This window comes from Zootoca vivipara, chromosome 6 (assembly GCF_963506605.1).
Source record: "Zootoca vivipara chromosome 6, rZooViv1.1, whole genome shotgun sequence".
NCBI lineage: Eukaryota > Metazoa > Chordata > Lepidosauria > Squamata > Lacertidae > Zootoca > Zootoca vivipara.
Window position 1 is genome coordinate 89,210,664 of NC_083281.1, and position 6,000 is coordinate 89,216,663.

The window sequence follows — 6,000 nt, forward strand, 5'->3', positions numbered from 1 at the left end:
ACGGGGATTCGAACCGCCAACCTTCCAATCGGCAAGCCCTAGGCTCTGTGGTTAAGTCCACAGCGCCACCCGCGTCCCTAGAAACACAATGGGCGGATATAAACTGCATTCTCTCTGGAGCCCAAGGCCCCAGGGGCTGACAGCAGCACCTGGGAAAGGCATATGCTGGGTGCCACCTGGACTTGCCCACTGTGATCCTTGAAACTGCAAAATACCCTTAGGCAGAGGAAGGAGTCGTGAAACTCAGCTCTAAACTTGGAAATCCACACCTTTGATTTCAGTGGTGCTTCCTTCCAAGGAAGGGCAGCTAGAGCTTCAAGCTTTACTCGAGGATCCTCCAGGGATTTCCCCATATGCAACTTTTGCCCTTGATGTTGGCATTTTGATCTCTTCTGGCTGTAGCAGTTCAGGGGTTTTGACCTGAGCTAAGAGCTCTGGGTTGGGCCAAAAGAGCAAGCTGGGGCAAAGCCTGTATGAATGCAAGGCAAGGCTTTCAGGATTCAGCAGCACTCTGGGCAGCTGCATGCAGGGCTCAGGCAGAGCACTAGTGTTGTTTCAGCAGCAACCAACCTGCAGCTCCTACCGTAAATCAGGTTTGTCTCTTGTAGCCCTTGTTTAGAGAGAGAGGGGTGAACCATATGGGAAAGGAGACTGCATTGCCTGGCTGGCATTTATTGCTGGGAGTTTCTGTCCCGAGGCGTAAGGGTATGAGCTCAGAGAGTTTTTTAATTTTTAAAAGATGGGTTTTTTTAATTGATTTTTTTTCTCCAAAGAATGCGCCTTAATAGACCAGACACACACAACAAAACTTGACTGTGCACTTAGTCCCCGTGCTGCATGTAAATGCACAGGAAGAAGGAAAATCCCAAACAATCACAGGGAACGTGTTGAAGTTTGCAGAGTTTGCTTACTTGGATTAGAATATGGCGTCTGAAGAGTCCTGGAAGTAGGTGAATACTGGCATTTCCAGTATTCTAGAACATAGAATAATGGTATAAGCAAGTTTGGCAAAGAGCTATCAAAGGTAAAAGAAAAGGTTGAGCTTTGGGCAACTTTTTGGAAGGGGAGAATAGGATAGGAACAGGACACCCAACAGCCATCATCCCCTCTCTGGCTTTGTCTAGCAGATTCAGAATTAAATGTCTCAACCCCAAGGACTCAGAAAAATCTATCAAAATATTTCTTCAATTCTACTTTTAGTTAAGTATTTTTATTTACCTACTTGATATGCGGGGATAAGCTCCCCCCCCCCTGGCACGCCTTCCACCGCTTATGTATATACTGGTATAGGTCAACTTTTAACAGTTGGTAGTTTGTGGATCAGTTTATGACATTTATCTCGCCTTTCTTCCAAGAAGCTCAATACGACATGCATATTTCTCCTTCTCCCCATATTCTCCTCAAAACAACCTGTGAGGCTGGTTAGGCTGAGAGGGAGTGACTAGCCCAAAGTCACACAGTGAGTCTTAGGGCTGAGGGGAGATTGGAAAACTGCTCTCCCAGGTGAGAGTCCAGCACTCTAACCTCTAGGCCACACAGACTCTCCTAGAACCTTGGCACTGTGGCTGGGAATTCCATGTTCTCAAGGGCCGTTGCCTACAATGGAGCTTGTGACCGTTTAAACTGAGGTTCCTGCATCCTCAGCATCTCGAGGTTGGCAGAGGTGGCCTGTAGTGACCTTCGCTCAGTCACTACATTAGAAGATGGCGTCCCAAAGACTCCTGGAGGTAAGGGGAGGTTGCCATGGCCAGGGGACTTAACTTTGGAACCTAGATTAATGGTCTCAGACCGTCTCACCAAGTTTGGCAAAGAGCTATCCAAAGTCAACGAAATGGTTGAGCTTTGGCCAGGTTTTTGGAAGGGGAGAAGGAATGCCAAAAAGGAAAATTCAGTGTCCTATATTGCAATCGATTGAAGATTATTTTGAACAGAGGATTCCTTCTGATTTATGTACATGGGAATCTGGGAGAGGCTTCATTTATTTCCACATGCTGGATGTTATCTTTGTACTATAGTTTGGAGGGAAAGGGAAAAACAGAAGGAGACAAGAGAGCGTGAGCGGCTGGCCCAGTGGAGGGGAAGGGGGTGACAGATGGATCTGGTTTTCCTGCAGAGCTGAGGCAGGGAGCTCTGCTGCCCACCTGTCCACAGAGTTCATTGCAGGAAAGGGCTGCTCTCAGGTGCAGGTGAGGGAGAGACAGGAGGCCTGGCGGAGCTCTATTCCTGGAAGAAGGACGGGTGAGAAACAGCGCCATGGGCTCTGCTGAGACAGGCCAGCGCCCTCAGGCCTCCTCTCCCCCAACTGTCATCGGGCGGCAGCCATTTCATCAGGCTGTCTCAGTGGGAAAGATGAGAACAGCATTCTAGACATTGGGGCCTGAGCTTGTGAGTTGTCTTTTTCTCTGCCCTCCTTGCCCCCGTTCCTTGTGTGCTGTATTTCTGTTGGTCAGATTGTTTATTACAATAGAAGTCTGCCATTAGGGACTTTCTTGCATTTGAATTCATGGAAGGCTCTCTTGGAGCCTTTTTGGCTTAAGAGAGGGGTACAAATGCTCTAAATCAGGGGTGGCCTTTTGGGGGGTTCAGGTCAAAGTGTTGTTGAGCTTTTTGTTAGGAAGGAAAGCCCTGTTTTGGGGGTTGCAGGCCAACATTATTGAACTTTTTTTAGGGGAGCCAACAAAGTTGTTGAGCTTATTTGGGGGGAGTCAGTGATCTACCACAAACATCACGTGATCTAACGCTAAATCACGATCTACCTGTTGGACGTGCCTACTCTAAATGAATGGATGGATGAATAAGGTCTCTAAGGAAATGGAGGACAGAGATTTTCAGTTTGTTTCCCAACCTACCTCGTCTGCGCTTTCCTGATCAACACAAAAACATGAGTGGGTCTGATCCACTCCTCACATTCGGACGTTCCTGTTTCTCTTTTATCATGGACAGGGAATTGATTTCGACGAGGATCAAATATCGGAAATCAGCCTAGAAGATGGGGAGGATCTTCCTCCAAGGTAATGCTATGCTAAAGCCCCTCCCCCATAATCATTTGCTTTCAAAAGCCCCCCCCTCCAATTCTATGCTGGTGGTGCTTGGGGTCTTTGAAGGAGGGGAGGCAATAAAGCCTTTTTACTCCTCTTTCCTCTCAGCATCCCAACCACAGGTTCTCCGGATGCGGCAGATGTTCTCCCTGAAGGCTTCAGCGAGGACCAGCTGAAGGCCAGACCTACGGATGTCGTCACCACGATGAAGAGCAGGAAGAAGATGGTCCAAAGGGAGGCACTCCGAGATCTTTCCACCCTCCTGCAGAAGATCCAGGAATATGTGAGTTTCTGAAGCAAAGCATTGCAACCATGCAGAGCTGTCAAGGCCTTCAGGCTGCCCCTTCTAGCCCCACCCTTCTCTTATCAGTTCCTTCTCTGGGTTTCTTCTCAGCCATCGGTAGCGCTTCCTGCATCCTCTCTTGGCCAACTGGTGGCTATTTCCTATCTGTGTGCCTTGGATCCAGACCCGGAGTGCAGGCAGCGGGCAGCTGCCATCTTCTGCCCATCCTGCGGCGTAAAGAAGGTTCTGCATCCCAGAATGGGGTGGGGTGAGCAAGACCCCAACTAACCCTTTGGCTTTCCTTTGCAGAGACGCTGGCACAAACATCAAGGAATCCAACACTCATCACCAGAGCTCAGAAGTTCCTCAATTCCACCGGAGGACCGGTTCCTGAATTGCTTGTCAATGACTGCTACTCTCTTGCCAGGGTAAGTCGCTGTCACACAAGGCACAGCGGTCTCTCAAGCCACATGTTCTGGGTTCCGCAGAGAAAGCACCTGGGCTTTCTGCTCCCCAGCCCTGCCCTCTGGGCACCTCTGACCTTCCTCTCTTGCTTCAGGTCTTTGGCGCCTTTCTCCCTGCGGAGCAACTCTTGGAAGCCATGTGTTTCCTGGCCAGCAACCTGGTTCTTGAGAGCAGATTCAACCACTTAGACATCTCCCACCTACTGCAAGAGTTCATCAAGCAGTTTAGCGACAAAGCAGTGGAGGTAAGGTGTCTGCAAAGGTAGGAGAGAAGAAGAATCTCCACCTTGATGTAGGGGAGGCAACCTCATGCCATTGAGTGGCCAGGACACCTGTTTGTTGGGAGGGGCCTGGCAATGTCAGGACAAGAAGCTCAGCCAAGGGTCCGGAAATCATGGGTTCAGGAATGGGGAATCCTCCTTCTGGGAGCAGCCTGGCAAGCTTCTTCTCTTGGCCCACAATGGAAAGGGAACTGGTTCCCTGGAGCTGCCTGGGACCCTCCGAAGGACCCTGAGTGGTACTTTGAAGGAAGATGGCTGTGGTGGCACAGGTCAAGGGTCCCTCTTTCTATGAGGGATGGAGGGATCCGCCTGCAGGCAGCCCCGCTTCCTTGTACTCTCCCAGCAACCTTCTCTTTTTCTCTGACAGGTGGAGGTGCTGCTGGAGGCCTTCTATAAGATCACCCAGGGGCCTACAGTGGAGGGCAGAAACATGGCCATCTTTGCGTTCTCCATCTTGACACACCAGCATCTGAACAAAGTGGTTGGATATCTCCTCCAGTTTCCCTTCAGGTATGGAGCCCTCCAGGTTCTACTGGGCTAAGGGAAAGGTTGGCAAGCTGCAGGGCTTGCTCAGAAAGCCCTGCCTGCCATTTCCTCTCTCTGGGGCATGGCAGCAAGCACAACACTGGAATCTGACCATTGCTCTTGTTTTTGCATTCACAGAGACTGCGAGAGAGTATGGAAGGAGGTTTTGACATCGGCCGACCAAGAACAACTGCTCCATCTCATGGCCGAGCAGCTTTACCAAAGCCCCTTGGCGGAATCTGCCACCCAAGTGGTAAGGACGAACCACCTGCTTTCTGGCTTCCTTCTTCCCAGGGGAATATCGAGGGGTTTCTGTATTCTGCAGAAAAGCAGGGAAAGTGACTTGCACCTCTCTCTCTTCCAGCAACATCTCACCAGCCTGTTGCACGCCATCCTCAGGATGGAGGAATACAAGGCAGCTGTGCGCCAGAACTTCCCACAGCTGCTGATCGCTCTCCTGTGGATGGTTGTCAACTTCCACTACGACCAGGAATTCCTTGGGTGAGGAGTGTGTTGCAAAGGGGCCAACGGAGTCCTTTCCCCTTCAACCTTTGGGGGTTTCCAGTCCAACCTGGTTTTCCAAGGGAGGCTCTCCTTTAGGCGGCTGCTAGGGAGCAAAAGGTCATTAATCAAGGACCGTTCTACACTTCCCACTCCAAATACAACATCTCCTAATCCCCATGTCACAGGATCGTTAGAATATATGGCTTATTCAGATAGAATTATCAGAATCATACGTAAGCACTAGCGCATTCTGTGGAATGTGCCTGGTTGTGATGATTTCCTCTTAATTGACCTTCGGGGGACCAAATCTATCAAGGAAATGTTGGTTCACACTGATATAACTCTTACTCAGTCCATCGGCAACTTTGGACCCACTGGCCATTACAAGTGTGGTAGATGTTCATCCTGTTAGGATCTCTTACTCACAAGGAGGACCCTGGAAGAGACTCCTGCCCGACTGGCATGTTCTCTCCCTCCTGGTCGATCGTTCGGCGAACTTCAAAAGCATCTTCAGCCCGAACAACAACTGATCCCAACTGACATCCGCACACTTACGGATCCGCAGAGTGTTTGCAATTGCGTAACAGAACTCAGTAGCACAGCATTTTGGCCAATCTCCCTTTATTTACATATAAACACTCAGAGCACTGCAACATGGCTCCCTCTCTCTCTAGCATCAGGCAGCAAAGAAAAAGAACAAAGGACAACAGTCCCACTTCAGGAAACACAGTAACACAAACATCCTGTTTCCGTCACTTCCCAGTGTAGAATGTAAACATGCACTGTCATGTGATAGACAACAATCCCATGAATGCAAACACGGGGAATGAATCTCTAACACATCCTGCCCATTTTCACTACAGATCAAAGAGATCTATGATGATAAGTCTAATTTTAGATTTTCC